We start from the raw sequence: 19758 nt of genomic DNA on the forward strand, positions 1-19758 counted from the left end.
TGCATCTCTCTGCAATACCTAAGTCTGAATGAGATTGGATATGGAAATGTAGAGTACTGCAGACCAGTAGTTTCTGCTGATGTTGTGGAACTTGGCAGCATGGAGAACAGGACATATTCCTCGGAGAAACAAACACTCGACACTTCTGTGCAAGCAGACACATGAAACCTGACACACATGCACACATACTCTTCATTTGATGTGGTACATTAAAGAAAAAGCAACCAAAGTGAAATACGACATATTTAAAGTGTGGCAGGGATTTTTCAACATGTAAACTGTGGAAAAGGTGTTAGCTAAGTAAGGGAAAGCTTACAGGCAGCAGTTTTACTTAACGGATATATTTTAACTGTAGATAACCTTGTTCTTTTATCTACGTAGTACGTCTATCCCGTATATCATATACAATGAGGTTATGAAAAATAATAACAGCCTCTGTGAAGCTTTACTTTGGCATCTCAGTGAGCTAAACGGTAACGTTAGCATGCTTATCACTAGTTATGAAGGTATCTGCTTCAAAAGCTCAGACTGATTGGTCAGCATGGCTGGGTCTTCCGCATCTGTGCTCTTGGCATGTGTGTATATATATATATATATATATATATATATATATATATATATATACAACTGTGTTGTCTAATGCAATAGTGTCGAGAATTGTGTTAATGTTTTGTTAAGATTGTGTCAGGGGGTGCTTATTGACCTCTACAGTAAGTTAGTTCTGTTTTGCTTCCAGTTGTCTGTTTTTTTTTTAACCCAAGGTCAAACACTGCAGTGTACAGTCACTTGGCTTACTGTCTGCAATAAAGTCAAGCACTGCAATTGGATCTGTGCAGTTCAATGGAATCCAATTAATTACATCTGGTCTAAAATGGAAGCTCAAGTCTCTCTGAACTTTGGAGAAACTGACCTGTAATAAAGTCAGGCTGACCAGCTTTGTGCTTTCTTTTGTAAGTACCTCACTGTCAAAAATCCCAAACATTCTTACTTCGGTGTTCTACAAGCCCAAAGGCAAGAAGATTAAATTCAGTGTCCGTATCATGTATCAAAAGCAAGATACAGCTGTGCACTCCCAGTATTTCATGTTCACTCATATACTTGTTTCGGTCAAACGTGTTCAAAACATTGAGGTATCATATTAGAGTCTACAAAATGTACAAGATCCATTAAATCTTAGCAAAGACGTGCTGTTCAGGAGTAGTGTGTGGAAACCATAGACTGTATAATGCAATATGTGGAGTGATGCATTTCAACATATAGTAGAGTATAAATAAGCTTAAAGAACTGATATTATAAACTTGTTTATATACTTCTGTTTTTTGAGATTCCTTTTGGCTTTTTATGCCTTTTATTTGATGTTCAGCTGGAGGTTGATTGGAAATGGGGGAGAGAGAGGGGGAGGAGGATATGCAGCAAAGGGCCTCAGGTCTGAGTCGAACCTGGGCTGCTGAAGCAAGGACTTTTAGCAAATGGGGTGCCCCCAGCTACTAGGCACTAATTTTCAATCAATTTCTCAATTAATGGATTACATAGTTATTTTGTCCATAAAATGTCAGAAAAAGGTGAAAAATGTTCATTAAAGCTTAAGGTGACGTCCTAAAATGTGTTTTTGTCCACAACCCAAAGAGTTTCAGTTCACTGTCGTAGAGGAATGATGAAATCAGAAAATATTCACATTTGAGAAGCTGAACTCATTTGGACATTTCAATCGGTTACTAAAATAGTCAACTGTGGCAGCTCATGAACACCCCTGTGAGACCAATGTTTGGTATCTCCCAGTGTTTGAGCTGAGATTGACAGTAGCGTGATGGTAGCATACAGTCATCATCGTAGCCTTCAAATGTATGGATACATCATCATATATACAACTTATCCTTGATCGTAGGAGCTCCCATGCCTTGCTAATATGCATTCATGCTGTTACAACCTGATTCCTTATGTTTCCCCCATCTGTGCATCCTTGTGTTTTCTGGAATATATTTTAATTGGTGAGATATGTAAAAGTCTTGTGGATGCACACTGAGAGCGACTGTTGGCTTAAAACCCTTTTTCTATCTGCACAATACACTACCTCACTTTCATATTTACTTTTCTGTAGAAATCTCAAATGGAAATGTTCTGGTTATGCACAGATAATCAGGTACCTGTAGTTCCAGGCTAAGTCAGTCTGGTATATTTTAAAAGCCCTTATAGAACCTTTCAGCACGGAGCAGCACAGCCTCAGCCATTTGTCTGCCACCTTTAGTCAAATCTCCCTTACAGATGCAATGACTAATAGATGAAGTTAGTAAGAGACTTGGATGGACTACAGAGAGTGTGAGAGAACTTATTTGAGAGAAGAGATTTTTGAGAGAAATTCGGGCTTGGAGAGAAGTTACAAAATAAAACTGAGCTGTGTCGCGTGAATGTGTTACTAGACCGAAAATACTCGTCACAATACTTGCCGACAAATCTCTCTTTAATCCTCCTGCATGTTAAACTGATGCTCTCTCTCTCTCTCTCTCTCTCTCTCTCTCTCTCTCTCTCTCTCTCTCTCTCTCTCTCTCTCTCTCTCTCTCTCTCTCTCTCTCTCTCTCTCTCTCTCTCTCTCTCTCTCTCTCTCTCTCTCTCTCTCTCTCTCTCTCTCTCTTTTGGCCTCTCTCACTTGGGGAATGGAATCTGGCAGGCTCCTCACAGGCCTCTGTAATGTGCTAACATAACAAATCAATCAGACTCATAGCATTTCTACAGCCCCTCAGCTCGCATTGATTTATCACGAATGTGTTGAAGATGAAGCGAGAAACCCTTTAGCACTGTGGGGCAGGGTGGTCAAGGCGAGTGGATCTAGAAGAGAAGGATGAGGGGACGATGACAGGTTTGGGGTGAGAGGTGAGGGGGGGAGTGAGGCAAAAGGAGGGCTCTCGGTTTGCTGACCTCTGTTATGATAGGCTGACATTGTTCACCTCAGGGTCAATGCACTGTCTGTCATCAGCCAGCCAGGGCAGAGAAAATGATGATAATGTGTTTTATATTTTAGATGGCTCTGATGTGTTTGCTGTGTGCTGCGGTTTTCCGGTATGTGGAGCATGATAGCTGCTGTCAGCCCTGTAGTGGGATGGGTCTGGGGTCACAGGTGACGGTGACGGTATTAGCTTGGTTTTCCATTATACACTATTAGTAAACTAACTTGACAAACAGAAAGACAACTTTCTCCATACATTTACCAGCTGAGGCATTATTGTCACTGTTATATAGGGTTGGGTACCGTTCACATTTGAACAGGTACTGATACCAGTACTTGGAATACAGTACCTTTTTTCAGTACTTTCCCTGTGTAATAACAAAAATGTAATTTCAGTTATAAAAATAAGTCACATATTTAATTTATAACTTGCATTTACCCTATTTACTTTGAACATTTTGATATCAATATAGAACATTTGACATCCCATACAAAATAAAACCCAACTGTCTCTCTACCCAAACCTTACAACCTTTAGCCTGTCAGTCCATCAGCAGGGCATAGAGAACGCTGTTGTGTTTTGTGTCTCAGAGGAAGTGTAACCCCACCACAACCACTTTATATTATATTATATTGCAGCGTGTGTTTGCTTAAAAATAATGAGTTTGGTACCCATTGCTACTGCTATAGCATCCCAACTGTGCAAGACACAGTGACAAAATAAACTCTACAGGTGTGTAGTTGAGATTGTGATTTTTGTCATAATCAAGCAGCCTTGAAACCATTCCTATTGTCAAAAATACATGCTGTTTTCTCAACTATATTATTACCATATTAAAGTGGTAATTTGTACATCATTTGTACATTTTGTAATTGATATTTGATTGACGTTATTTATTTGAGTCTCTTTCAATTTAAATATGTCTTCAACTCAAGCGAATTATCCTGCTGTTGCCACTCAATTATGACTCACACAGCTCACACAGCTCAGGGGGGATATCTGAACGGGAAGCCACACCTGTAAATTTTGTTTTCTGTTTTATACATCTCACGAGTGAAAGGCTTGTTAATCCGTTTCGGAGTATATCACTGTCGGAGGGGGAGACAGAGTAAGTAAAAGCTCAGTAGTGTCTGGGTGTATTTATATCAGGAACATACACTTAGAGACACTGAAGGGGGCTGATGGAGATGAGGATTGAAGTGGATTACTGAGATAGGACAGCGCCACCGAGAGAATGAAATCTTATTTATATTAAGCTTTCATAAAAAAACACAAGCAGTAAAACATACGTGGCCATATGCAGCTCGGCAGAGTGGCTGTGGCCCTCTCTCTGCGGGAGCTGCGGGGCTGATTGAAGGGGTCAAAGAGGAGATTAAAGTGATAATGTACATCTCTAATCCCCAGCACTTTGAGAGGGCAAAGAGGCAAAACTGCCTCCAACCACAGAGCTGGACATGAAGAGGGTGTATCACTAGCCATCAGGATCAGCTATTACCATGGCAACAGATTATTCAGAATAATTATCTGCCATATGTGCCTTGTCACAATTAGAAGTTGGCTGTGAGCTGGGTCACAGGTCAAACGCTGATCAGAGTACTGGGGGCGGTGGAGAGCATAACCCCCTACGTTATATTAGAACAAAGTTCAGCTTGCTTATCGCATCTGTCACATGAGCCACAGTCACACAACCTGCATTTCCGTCTGCACTTCTAAGCCCACATTCTCAGAGATCTGATGCTACCAGCTTCCATCATCACGTCGCAGTGATTTACTCTAAATGTCACTGCATACTGTGCGCTTTGAGCTTTCAGTAGCCGTTTCTTCAATAATAGAACTTACAAAAAATGAAAATCTGGAAATGAATAAAATGGATTTATGATTTCAATCAGACTACTAAGCTCCTTGAATCGACTTTTTTTGGCTGAGTAGCGAGGAAAGGAAATGACTGTGTGAGGACAGTGCGCAAATGTGAGCTGACAAAGGCACTGTGGGAAAAAAAAAGAAAAGAAATCCTTTTGTGGTTTGTTATCACGACCAAGCCTTCCATTAGGAGTCCAGACGTTTTAACTCATCACTGCAGCTCTCCCACAGGAGTTATACAGAAAATGTTTCATTTCCCATATATTCACACTAGTATCCTGGGAAAAGCAGCAACAAGGTGCTAAGTGGTTTACCCATTACAGTGGATAATTTATACTGTCATTTTTGACCATGTGCGAAAAGTCATTTGAGTGAGAAACCTCTCCACTGTGCACCATCTTGTAAAGTAGAAATGACAAAGCCATCTTTCCAAATCACTGTTAACTCATTTAGAAGTTATTCACTCGAATAATGTCCGGTAAAATAGCTGTGATTCTACTATTTGCTTACTTTGTACGCATTCTCATAGTGTATACAAATCTGCAACAAAACGTCAAGGAGTGACCCTTGGTAATCTCCTTTTTTAGATTGAGTCTCTGGATCTAATTGTGGATTTGGTATGAAACAGTTTAAGGAAGTGTGAAACGTGACAGTTTTAAGATACTTCCGATACCTCAGGCATATTACTGCAAGCTGTCAGAATGTGTGAGATGCACACTGACATCGCTTTTCTCTGATGAAATTTGTCACATCATGCCGGGCAGGATCACAGGGTTGAGGCACTGCCGGCACATTTAGGAAAGAGCCTGGATGTGTTCAGACAAGCTACTTACGTTTAAACACCAATTAAGCCCCATGCACTACTCACATCTATGGTCTATTAGATTGTCACCCATCACTATTAGGAGACACTAGGAGTCCTCTGGCATTCTGGGAAAATAATTAAATTCTTTCTGTGTCATAATTGCTGCCTTGAAAGTGTCTCTTTCGAACACTAACAAAGCCGGCTCTTACTCTTTCTCTGTCTCCCCATTCCCTTCTCCCCGAGCTCTGCCTTTCTCATCTCTTGTCTGTTGTCTCTCTAGACACTAATGAAGTGGTTTAATCTGGTAACTCCAGAGAGCTGTCTGCAGCAGACTGCATTAATTAAGTTCTCGTGTGTATTTGTTTTAAAGTTTCCATATTTTCAGAATGGGCCTACATGTTTTGCCCTCATCCCTTATGCACGTGTGTTCTGGAGAAACTTTTTGATGAGTCCAAATAAAACAAATGCAGTTTGTCGCTCTGAAAGGTTTGATAGCACATTGATTTCCCATTTGCAACTCAACTCTGTGAATCCACACAAATTAAATCACCATTAGGGATGGGTTTTAAGATTCTAACAGTGCCAGTAATCCTGTAATACTACTAATAGATACAGTACTCTAACAATACTCTTATTGGTTCTTTTTGTTATTTTAACAGAGAAATTGAGCACACATTAAACCTTGCTTTGTTTTCTCTTATATACTGTATATAGAGCTAGTTTTTTAGGGCCAAAATCTTCTATCTCAATAAAAGTTATTTAATATCTCGATAACAATATATACAGTATCGCGATATAGCATGTTTTCTTTAGTAATTTCATAAATAGTCTGTATGAAATGACCACATGGTGAAGCCTATTTGTTTACTCCCGTGTTATTTAAGTACTTGACAAATTAAAAGCACTGAGTATGTTTGTAATCATTTTATCAAGAACAAGTGCAAAACTAACATAACAGTGAAATTACAGAGAAAAAAATCCATTCATATACTGCCTGTTTACATGAATGCACATAAAAGTGTGATGCAAAGACAAAACTGTGCTTTTTTCTGTTTAGACGACGTAATTAATTAATAACGATACATCAATATATAATTCCATCATGATATGATTCCATTGAAAGACAATACATTATCTTATTGAATTATCGCTCAGTCCTAACTGTATATAAATGAACATTACATTAAGAGAACATACCTGAGGTGGATGGGGCAACGAGAGATGGACTAGTAGAAAACTCTATTTCTCCACCTGTATGTGATTCACCTTCGCTAGATGCTTTGGAATATTGTTGTTTTTCTGTAAAAGACGTGTTGCACTTGTGGCAACAAGCACTGTCTGCATCGACTTCAGTGGAGTGAAACCCAAATTTTGAGCATTTTGCTCTCACTCACCATTACTAAGAGCTAAGTGCTTGTGATAGAGCAAGGGGGGAGAGAGAGCCCCAGCACGCCCCTCGCACATATTTCTCTCAGAGAGAGAAGAATTCCTTAATCTTATTTGAGATTACAAAAATGCTCGGGAGATAAAATGCTCAAGATAGCTTTTATGTAGCCTAAATAAATAGAAATCAATTTTCTTAATTTCTCCAATACAGAGAGCAGAACAGATAACGTTGGACCTAATCAATACGGTCTTTACTAATTAAGCCCTGGGGCCAGTTTAATACTGTGGTTCTTTGGTCTGTCCTTGTGTGTCCAAAATTCACACTTAGACTTGTTTTGGCCGAGCTGATCATTTGATGCTGTTGTTTTCAAAGAGAAAAATGAAAGAAGATATGCTTATTACCCTCCCCTTACTTATGAACCCACACATTGTGCTAAGTAGGTTTAAAAACATGTCAGACATGAAGTGAGTTTGAGTTATTATATGGTTCCAGTTGGATAAAGTGTAGTCAGTAAAGCGAATAGCTTGTCTGTTACTTCCACAGCGTGATTGATTTTTAGCTCCGACTAACCACACTCAACTGGTCTATTTATGCAGTCACCCCTCTTTGATTTAGTTCTTGCCTTCTTCAGAGTATTCATTTGCATTACATTTTCTTTGACATCGCATCACTGAATTCATAAAAAAAATGGCAGTGGTGGCAGTTCTTTTTACAAACAGCCACGTAGTGAGCCCCTGTTCCAGCTTTCGTATTTGCCAGCTCCTCCTGAGTCCCTAGGATTCAGGCTGTTGACTTAAGATCTTGGCTTTTCAGAATAAAGTGTACCTCCACTGTACATCTCTCTCCTACACACCTCTTGTATTTAACTAAAGCACAGTTATTTTATTACTTGGACAATATCGCTAAAGTATTACACGGTGGCATTTTGCTGCATGAAGTGTTAAATGGCTGCATCATTACCAGATAATGTAACTACATTAGATTACAGTGTTGCATTAATCAAGGTTCAGGAAACGAGAAGCTTGCATGTATCTGAACAAACTGAAGATTTTTGCAACGTGGACTCGTGAAATTCACCATCATTTTCAGAGCAACCACATAAAAAAGGGTGAATAAATTGTCTCATGACCCACAGGAGAGGATAACACCAAATTTTGTGGGTAAATTAATTGTCAGTTTTTGTGAAATAGAAAATAAATTCTACATCAAACATGCGGGTAGTATTTGTAACTGCACGGTACTTAATTTCACACTCTTTTTGGCATTAATGGTTTGCACAAAAGTGACCTTCCATTGCCTTCCGAGTGGAATGGAAAGCTGTGCATATGATGCTTGCCGCCATCTTTACTTATTTATTGCAGTGGTTATTTTTTTCTAATAGTTTTCTTACCAGCTGCTGCAGCAACACAGGTGTTGTTTTTACATTGTGAGTCTGTGTCATTGTGGCAAAATGTGGTCCTGGAGACACCTGCTATAGCAGAAAGTACCACAGAGACAGTTTTGAGTATTTTCAAGGTCTCTCCTTCTGTCTAAGGCCAGATTTTGTTACCGCAAAACAATACAGGCAAGTACATAAGATAAAAATGAAGGTAGAGTTCGAAAAGGGGTGTGGTCTGAGCATGTTTGCAGGTAGTAGAGGAGTAGAATGAGATAACCGTGTAAGATACGGTCGCAAAACTTGTGATTATGGAAATAAAAATGAAGGCAGAGTTTGAAGATGGGGCTGGTCTGTGCAAAAGAGGGGGGTGTAGGGGGATACTACTTCTACTAATTCTATACCCGATACTACTAATTCCTCAACAAGTTACAAAATGTCATTAACATTTCCCTGTTGCTGATTCCACCTCTCGAAGAGGCAGTGATCAAAAACACACTCTGCGTTCATTTAGAATGCTTCCATTATAGTGAAGGCCCTTTTGAGAAAATTGCTCTTGTATTTACGAGTAGTGCCACTACAAGTAGTAGCACTACACTGTTGGTATGCTGGGTACCCTCCAACTGCTAACTAGACTCCAGCCAGAAACAATACTGTCACATTCACTCGTAAGCATAGGAAGCCAGGTTTAGGACTTAAAGGGAAAGACTGCATTGACCTTAATGAACAGAACCTTGTTCGTCCTGCTGTGTAGGAAGTGAATACAAAACCAAAGTCGTTTTATATCTTTTTTTCCATTTTCTTTTTCATGCTCCATCTTCCTCAGCATGGAAAACATAGAGAGGTGAGATTTGTTTTGTTTTTTGTGCAACCATAACTCGGATGCACAATGGGAAAGTTGATTTTTCATAAAGAGATCCATGACCTTAGCAGACCAATATCCACTGCAGCACGACCTTCCCTTAGGGAGAGAATAACACGCAGCACTTACCACCCGATAGCACTCAACCAACATATCCTTTAGTCACGCAGTGCCACTCACGTGCACACACACACCAAACCAAATACCTGCAGTTTTTCACATAAATTAGGCACTACAGTACACACACGTATCCACAAACCGTATGAGTAAAGGAGCAAAAAACACATTTGTCTTGCACCATCAGCATCAAAATCTGATCTCTCTGCCAAGGTCAAACTGTCAAGATTTAGGCTATCCCCTGCGTACGAACACAGTCAGAGACAGAGACATACACAAAGTGATGGATTGACAAGAGACAGACGAAGCAGATGAATGCACACACACATTTAAAGCCACCCTTTTGTGATATTTGAGCTACAACCATAAGTCATTCTGCAGGGTAGCTGTACCATGAAGTGTAGACACTGGTATCCATAACATGCATGTTTTATTTATGAGTGCCTGTATGGATTCCACACAGCAATATATGCAAATGCACATTAAGGAGAGGAGGCTCTTCATTTCTGCCTGTTAAAAGAAGTGTCTGCCTTCTTATCACCGCTGCTATTAAAATAGCAAGGCTGTGGGGCGGAGATCCATCTTGTCTTTTAATGACATGTCTGTGTGTGTGCGCACAGCACATAAAGGTGTTTGAATGTGTTTCCTGTCTAGGACTGTGTGGATCTTGTGCATGCATGAATGTGCTAGTGCACTTAACTGTGCTCGCATCCGTAATCAGGACTGTAAGTGGCCTGCAATTTCAAAAAGGGATATTGAAGTGGGGACTGTAACGGAGAATGAGGATGAGTTGTAAGCCTGTGATGTTAAAATGTGAGGCACCTTCATGAAAATAGTTTGGATTATTCCTGACAAAAGTAAAGCGGATCGTATCGTATAATTACCTCCTTACTATTTCATGTAAGAATGAGAGTGTTCTTTTCACGAAAATATATGTGTTTGTGTGTTAAAGCAGCATCAGCAAGGTAGCCATTCTGTTAAGGACGCTTGCTGTGCACTACGAATGTTTATACTGTCATAAAAGTGATGCTTTTGGCATTTTTAAACCCGCTGTACAGTTGTTGTGTAGTCATACCAAAATCATGCATCTTTAAGTTCATTTGTACGGCACAATCTCACATGCAGTGTCTCAATGAGCCATGTAAGCCCACAGAAGCAGCGGTTCAAGCCCAAGTCCCAATAATGAAGACAGGGAAAAACTCAACAAATGGTAATAGGAAATAATCCTCAGGACAGAAAATTCAAAGAGGGATCCTCTGTCTCCAGATGGCTGGGCAAGGCAAGACCAGTAGCTGGGGGAAAAGGCAATTAAAGGATATGAAATAAAGTTTTAACAGTTACGAGTATGTAGATGGCAAGTTGGTTGAGCTTCTACTCGTTTGGAGCCCTGTCCAAACAAGTATTTAGGCTTTATATAAATGAACAAGCAGATAAAAGGAGCATAAGCAAGAGCGTCCTCAAATCATCTGTGTCCTGAGAGAAGAGAGGTAACAATATAAGCCTTAACACCCATTCGGAATTTAAAGCCCTCTTTCAATCTCGCCGTTTCACTTCACGCTCACAAAGCAGCCATTCTGACCTCACAGTGATTGTGTGCTTTATAATAGAGGGTGCAGCGATATGTTTTTGCATTGCAGTGTGTGTGTGTCTGTGTGTCTGTGTGTATGTGTGCACGCGCCTCAGGGACAGTGGGTGACAGACTCACTCCCTGTGTGTTGCCAATTGCAGTGCGAGCGCCAAGGACAAGCAGTGGAGGGTAGAGCGGGTGATTTGTCTCTTAGGATTGAACTCATCTCCCTGGTCTCCCGTAGGCCTCTCCTTCCTCTTCTGTCTCTGGATGCTGTCTTATTTTGAAGGTGAAGAGCATTTCTCTGTTCCGTTTTGGCTGATGCCATTTGATTGTGTTTTTGGAATATACACAGTTATTGTGGTTATTGAGCTCACGTCTACACACAGCCTGGTCGCCAGAAAAACCTAACCATGTACTTTTTAAGTAGGGCTGGGCCACCATCCGATATGATCATTTATCGGCTTTCAATGGAATCGTATTGTGATGAAATCGTATATCAAGATAACAAGATACACAGTTATGTCATCTAAATTGATAATAACAAGCAAATACTAACTCAGATCATTCAGAAAATATGATGTGGACTATTTGGAGTTTCTATTTTGCAGTAATGTTCTTAATAAAATGAGTAAATACTCACAAAAATTAACACAAAGTGTCATCGAAGTGGGGGTATGACTTTGACAAGTAGGGAGACTAGAGATGTTTCAGTTCCATTTTTTCCTTCCTGATACCAATTCCAATACCTGAACTTGCGTAGAGGACCATGCCTAATAACGATCCGATACCAGTACGTACTTTTATTTTAATATATTATTATCATTTATTTTGTTATCATGGATGTGATATGATTTCTATCACGTTGTATGTATGTAACATGAACAAATACATACAGAAAATAAATGTCATACAACGTTCTTTTGTTATCTGATTTGACAGTCATAACTGAAAAAATAACATGAGTAAACTACTTTAAATTAGATTATTTTCAGGGATAGGTTACGTGGATGCAGACCTGCAGAAACATGCAACCCCAACATTGGGTACTGGGTTAGATTCATATATACTACAGAAGTGACCAGGTAATGAGATTTTCCTTTTAGCTATTTCAGCCAATGGATCTGAGATCATAGTAGAAATACAGAGCCACTTCCTGTGTATATCTTGGATTTAAGATAATAAACATGAACACATAACCCTGCATTCAAAACAAACCTTTAGCCAACAACGCAAGGCATCACCTCACGTCGGGCATTTTTCACCAACAAAGATTGCTTAATTGTCTTATTATTTCCAACTGTGGCATGTTTAGATGTGTGTTTTCTTTTGGCCAGAGTGCAGTCTTCATAAGAAGCATTGAAAGAATAGTTTGTTTACACATCTGAAATAGCTAATCTCTGAGCAGATGCAGCAGCACAGAAGAAATCCACTGAATGTAGAAACAGGCCAAACGGCCTCATAAAAACACTCACAGACAGCTCTCCTTAGTTATTTCCCCTAGTAGGCCAGAAATCCACTGTAAGTATAAATATATTTGGACAGAAGGCATGAAAGATAGAACAATTATTGATCTGCTGTTATACTGTAGGATTTCTCGTATTGCCTCATATTGCTACCAAATCACAGCAGTGTCCTTCCTGTTACCCTGTGTATAACCATTATTTATATGCCAGTGGCAAAGTAATCCAAAAAAAGTGTCCAGCACTGTCATTAGCCGTCAGCTGTACAGGGAGCAGTCCCTTTGAAGTCTGTAAAAATGGCTGTGCTGCCCATCACATGCACAATTGCAGTGTCCTCTAAAATTTCCAGACCCAAATCTCTTTAGTCTGCAGAATAGAATATAGGCGCCGGCAAGGTAAACACCTCTCTCATTATATTCAGCTGTCCATGCAACAATCTTCTGTTTGCCACTGAATTCCATTTTGTTTTATGAAGGAGGTTGGGAAGATTATAATATTTCATCTAAACTGGTTGGTCTTGAATGTCTCATCAGTTTAATGCAAACCATATCAACTTCAAATAACATTTGTGCTGTATGTAAAGTTTTTTTCTTAATAAGTCAACAAGATCCAGTAGAAAAACGCTTCTGGGAACTCGGAACCTAAGTATACTTGCGTCACCATCTATGTTACATTTTGTTTATGTTGTTGCTATAGTGTAGAAAACCCTGCTGCCCCCTGGATGGTGGAGTGAGTCGAAGCTCCTCTACTGGTCAAAGTAGGAGCCGCTGCTGTCAAACACTGAGCTATCCTCCTCCCGCTGTAGCTCTGAGTGCAAGTGGAATGTGGCTGCGAATACAGATCTGGATCTGATACAGAGGCATGAGTTTTGAATGAACACTGTAGAAGGCGGAAGAATCTCTGGAGGGCTGTTACTGCCTTCTGCCATATTCTCATTGACGCAAAACAAATATTGCATACCGCTTTGATTTAGCTGGACAGTATTTGGCAAGATCTTTTCAAAGAGCGGTAATCGAACACCGTTTTAATGATAATTTTCATTTGATATGGTAATACTAACTACTACTACTAGGAAATTTCCTTCAGTTCAACATTCAACCGGTAACTGTTCCATCCCTGATTTCCAGTATGATGTGAATTTTTCATGTCCCGCCATACTGTGCATATCTGTTCAATTGCTGTAACTCTTCAATAGGAAGCAAAATATATAATATTGTTTGCTGCGAATAGTGCTATGGTGTGAGTGTATTGACAGGGAACCCCCCTGAACTCCATTACCTTCTTCTTCAAGACTTCTAACTTTTAACAAAACTAACTCTCTTAAACAGGGCAAACCACCAGGGTACACAGCTTGTGAAACATAAACCAATTGTAAAACTAATGGTACACAAACTTACACTGCCAAATGACATGTTTCTATACTCTGTGCAATCCTGACAGTACAGTTAGCCAACAAAACCTTCAATAAAACCTAGTTATGTAAAAAAAAAAAGAAAAAAAGAAGAGGAATCCAGCGATATATTGTGAAACTGGTAGAATTTTATAAGTTACTGTGACACAGATCTTTGGTCATACCACCCAGTGTTACTTGAGACTGTAAGGTCACCCCACCAATTGTACGCAGGACATAAAAGACAAGATTTGTAACAAAGGATCTGTTTTTGTAATGAGTTTCAAACATTTTTTGGGTAATAGATTAGATTGGATGCCATGAACGTCTCCAAAGTCCTTCATCCTCCTTCCTCTTCACGGAGAACATGTGTGTGTGACAGAGTGATAGTTTATTTGTGTGTGTGCTAGAAAAACAACAAACAAATGACATTCCATTATTTCATGTTCTCTTTCTCTCTTCGCTGAACAAACTTTCCAATGAGCTTCACAAAATCTTGAGTATTTGGCACATAAGAAAAACACCAGAGACAGTGTTTAGCAGAGAAACTGCTAATCAATAAGCAGCAAATAAGAAGCTCTTGAATAACTCTGAGTTAAGGATAGCAGATAATGATAATGCTTAGTTACTTGAGCATTATGTCAATGACCCAGTATCTAATGGATTTTCTAGATCTCTCCTCTAAATATCTGGGAGTCTAATCGTTCTATTTTAACCATTAGCTGCTAAATAACACATAACCCACAACTAATTATTACTTCCTGATTATATAAACTTTATATTAGTTACTATGTATGTGTCCCCTCAACTGAAATAGTACTTTATCTGACTTAACTTACAAGTAGGCGCTGACATGTTATTTGCAATGCATCATTCATTTATGATTTACAGTATTTGGTCATTATAGAAGTGGTTCGCGAATAATGTACAGGAGACAGAATCCTTTAAAAAAACAAATTAGGCACATCTTTGTTTGTTTTGTAGTTTCCGATTTGAGTTATTCAACGGCTTAAAATCGTTGTATTGTATAATATGGATGCTCCACATAGCTGTGTTGGATGATCTCAAAGCCATGACAGGGTACGATGAAGCCTCTGTGTGATGTGTTGTGAATTTAGAGATGTTCCATCATTTATCCAAATGGCTTCTTAATTTCTCGGAGGAAATCCTCAGCATTATATTTTGTTTTGTTAGGATGTCAGAGTGCATTTCGTTCACTTTAACCCTTCTTTTCAATAGTGGTTTTAAATAGGCATGGCAATCCATACTTAGGAGATAATCTCCAATGTGTATCACTGATGAACTGTGCACATAATGTCCTTGTGCTATTTATTCTGCTTCCTGCCCCCCACATTTGTCACTCCTTTTTTGTTGGCATCATTCTGTCATTCTCAGTCCCTTCATTTAGCAGTCTGCAAGTCCTGTTAAATGATTAGTAAGCCCACAAGTGAATATATGCAAAGCCTCTTCCACTCCATCGGCTTAGTGAGCAGTGTGGTTTAAACACACCTTGCTAAAGCCTTGTCTAACACATACGCACAGAGAAAGGTATTCAGCAAAAGTGAGCAAGTATATTCCAAGAATAACACACTCAAACAATCCAGACATTCTTAAGTATTTGCCAGGATTCCTTCCTCGAAGATATACACTGGAGATCAAAAAACAGTAACTATTGTGTCAGAAGAGAAGATTTAAACAATGTTTTCTTAGGGCTGTAGGATTAAAAAAAGAATAGGAAGTGTAGAGGCCCTTGCTTTGAATGACTTCAGCACATATGCACCCACAGGACATCACTAGTTTCTCACTCTGCTCTGGTTTAATCTTGGTTCCATTCTTCTTGCAGTCTCCGCAATGAAATGTTTATGTGAACCTCCTTCTGCAACATGCGATACCTCCACTGCAATTGTCTCCCTATCAGCACGCAATTTTAGTGAAAGATAATACCCCCTGTTACACTGCAAAACAGGTTACGAAGTTCGTTGAAACTAAGAATATTGAAACACTGAAATGGCCAGCCCAGAGTTCAGATCGAAACCCCATAGAGAATCTCTGGAAAATCCTTGGCAACAAAGTAATGACTAAGAAACCCACTACAGTTACCGAACTGTGGAAGAGGCTGCAATAAGAATGGACCAAGATTAAACCAGAGCAGTGCGAGAAACTAGTGATGTCCTGTGGGCGCAGATGAGCTGAAGTCATTCAAAGCAAGAACCTAATTATATAGCCCTAAGAAAACATTGTTACTGTTCTCTAATTTTGCTCTAGTTTTTCTTTTTTTTCACAAATTAAAGGTTTTTGTGGAAGTGCCTTGGTTATTTGAAAAAACCTTCTAGTACAGCAGTGATATAGCCACAGCGGATATCCAATCAAATTCTGAATGAGAAAAAGTAGAGATAGATAATACCCCCTGTTACACTGCAAAACAGTATTTCAGAATAAATCAAGCACTAATGCTTTGTTCTCAAATTTTGAAATCCAGTGTACGTCCACACATTACACATAGGCACACTTATTCTGAAAGAGTGCATGTTTGCTCACACCCAGGATAGGTTTGAGTCCTTCCTGTCCTCTAAGACATGGCCAATCAGATATGATTCTGAATGTAAGGTCCCACCAATAAAAAGACAAAATATTCTATTAAGTGTAAATCCTCTCTGCTCGTGGAGCTTGTGGAGTCAGATTAGGACTAGACAAACACTGCCAAGTAGTCGTGCCCACACCGGGACCACTGCCAGCAAGAAGCCCCACTGTTATTGCCGTGTCACTGTGTGTGCGGGTTTGTGTGCACAGGCAGCAAAGAACCCAAATGTGAGCATTAGCAGGCAGGGGGATGAACAAACTCTAATACGTGCTGCTCAGTGTAATGGGAAGACTGTGTCAGGGATCTGAGTGGGCTGCGGCTGCAACACACAACCTTTGTTCTGAGTGCATGTGTTCGTACTCGAGTGCATATTTTTCTATCTCCTGCAAAGTAGTGGGAGTATTTTGTGCCCAAATCTGTATTGTGAATTTGTGCAACAGCATAAAATGCACAATTTGTGGGTTTTTAGCATACAAATTCTTTCCAATTTACTTTACTGTGTAGCTGACTTGTTAGTTTGGTTAGCCTTATCAGTGTGGAGTCTGTTTATTTAGTAATGGTAGCTCTGTAGCTCCTCTGTGTACTGCAAGCACAGCCAGCTGTGATGTTTAAGGCAGAACAGACAGATTTCTATCGCTAACCCTAAGGCTGCTCATTTGAATTCAGCACACCTCTCCTAAATCTCCCTCCATCTCTTTCTCAATCCTCCCTTTTACTTTTTCGCTTTTTTCCCTCTCTTGCCGTCGTACACATTGGAAGAGAATGCTTAGAGCAGAGAGGTAAAATATTGGTCAGCCATCAAAACAATATCTTTGTGAGCTGAAGACACAGCAATTTATACTCACTGACAACTGCCAAAACATACACAATGACAACCACTGTTACACAAATGCATCTGTGACACACATATGGATGTCAGGAGAACCTGTGCTTCGATATCAAGTCCATGCCAACATTCTTTTAAAATATGACGGTACTCGTTTTTCTACAGTAACATTGGTACAGGGGATGCAATTCTTCTGGACCTGACAAGGCAGCATATATGCCTACAAATGATCTGGTCCACCATTGAAGAAGAATGCCTACCAGCAAGAAAGAACAGTTTGCCAGTGCTATGTCGATTTGACATAGTGCTCGGGTCCGTCACATCATGCCACAGGGCCAAAATAGACTTTTTCATGATTGACTTACATGGCAAAGGACACATCTGTAATTGAGTGGATTCATTGGATAGTCATTACCCTCCCAAAATGACTCATTTTCAGGAGTGGGCCTGACTTGCAGAAGTTCTCTTTATACATCCATGATAGCTCCTCATTTCCATGCACATTCATGCACAAAGCTGGTGCCGTAGATATACAGTAAAGCCAGAGGCGTTCATGAGTTTACCTGAGACTCCCAAGCCGCAAATTTGTGTGCTAATCTCGTGTGTCACCTGCTATCATTGGCTATGATAGCTGACATTAGCAGACATTAGTGCTTGTTAGAGTGGACCTCTGCCAGACCAGCATAACGTCAGTTCAGTTAGTTGACTTTAACCTGCCTGGATCTATGTGAAACGACAGAGAGAAACTTATCGTAACATACTTGCTGTTTGGGGATTCCGGGGAAACTCATGTTAGGCATTACCTCAGGCTAGCTATGTGCTTCTGTGCAGCGGGCTTTGGGTCTAGAAGACTGACGTTCTGCCCATATTTCATGTAATTCACACTCTCCTCATCCACCTCAAACCCCTCCCCTCCTGCCAAAACAGGGACAGAAGATGACAGAAAATGACACTGAACAGCATTTCCAAAGTGTTATCCCTTTTACCCTTAACCAGACATTATAAAGGAGTCTGGTATCTTGACATCCCTGCACACACATACACTGATATTGCAATACTCTTGATAAAAACATTGACTCAAATAACTCAAATCATCAAGGGTTCACTCATACATGATGAAATCAAAGAAAATGATCACCCAACTCTACACCTCCAAGGAGCTTTAAAGCCTCTTTAAACCCTTTTTTTAAAGGCCCACGCAATTATTATTGTGTAGCTGCGACTGATCTGCTCTCATTAGCCCCCTGTAGGCAGTTGTTCCCATATTTGAAAAAAAACCTCTGATAAACACACCTGCCAGCAACAAATGGCAGCAGTGAAGAAAGCTGAGCAACAACCAGCTACAATGTCAGATATTTTTCTTTAGCGTAGTTGGAGTCAGGTAGACTTGAAAACAAATAAAAATAAATGCTTAAATTGTTCTATGTAAGCTGAATGTGAAAGTAGGCAATTGTCTGCAATTTTTCCAGCCAAATCAATCTAAGTCACCACCAAATAACATATTCTGTGTCAGTCAAATACATTTATGCATACAAACAGAGTTTTTATGACCCACACGACACATTCTGATTAGGGTTGGGTACCAAAACATGTAGGCACCGGTTGCTAAACGATATTTACCGAACCGAATGACAATGCAGATTTCGGTGCCTCATTATGGGGCCACTTAAATTGCTCTCTGATGCTCCGAAACGAACATTGCAGGCAACAGAACCAGGGTGAAGTTAGTTTTAAGTTGATGGCTTGGACCGGAGTAAATGTCTGTTGAATCTCCAACTTGAAACTTATTTCCCCACGGGAACAAACAAAGCTTCACTGCACGCTAGTGATGCTGATTAGCGTTTGTTAACACTTAGCAGCAGTTTGCGTTAGCCTCCCATTAGCTAACAGGCAATTTTCACCAGACGCAAGACGTGGCCGTCTGTGAGCAGCAGCTCCTGGGGAGCTGAGTGACAGCAGCTAGCCGGCTGCAACCCGGAACAACTCCCCCTAAAAGACTCTGTGTTCAGCTCTCAGATCTTTTGTAGTTTCTAACTGAAACTCGGTGGTCTGAAGTTTAGTTTCTCTATTAATACTTTCAGATGTCTTCTTTATTTTAACTGGTTCATGTTATTTCAGCTGAATAGGACTTGTGTTAACGTACTGCTGATGGAAACACGACATTTCCTTATTTTGCCTGGGGACTTTTATTGTGAAGAATTTCTAGGAAATTAATGTGTTCATTTGCTTTACACCCAATCCTTCGTAGTCCTATGACAAGGGATAGCAGCCGCTACCTTGGATTAATAATAAGAATAAAATGGGGTTAATATTGAAGAGAATAAGTATCTGTACTAAATAATAATAACACCTAATGAATCAAAAGCTTTGAAAAAAGATTGATTTATTTCAACTTTAAATTTGCCTCAATAAAAAAGACATTCTTTAATGTTGTCATTTTTTTATTTTTTTTATTTAAAAGTATTTATATCGACACCTTTAAGGCACCGGCACCACTTTAAAAGTATCATTTTAGCACCTGTATCGGAAAAAAACCCAAATGATACCTAACCCTTATTCTGATACATTAATTGCTAATGTTTA

General features: G+C 39.7%; 1 protein-coding gene across 1 annotated transcript in view; it reads left to right on the plus strand.

Annotated features, from left to right (window-relative positions):
• The window catches only part of fibcd1b (fibrinogen C domain containing 1b), a gene marked incomplete at both ends in the record, with an annotated part of 108215 nt that overhangs the window by 10722 nt on the left and 77735 nt on the right, over positions 1–19758 (plus strand). The gene's annotated exons all lie outside the window — the stretch shown is intronic.

The sequence above is a fragment of the Echiichthys vipera genome (assembly GCF_963691815.1).
Source record: "Echiichthys vipera genome assembly, chromosome: 16".
Taxonomy (NCBI): Eukaryota; Metazoa; Chordata; class Actinopteri; order Perciformes; family Trachinidae; genus Echiichthys; species Echiichthys vipera.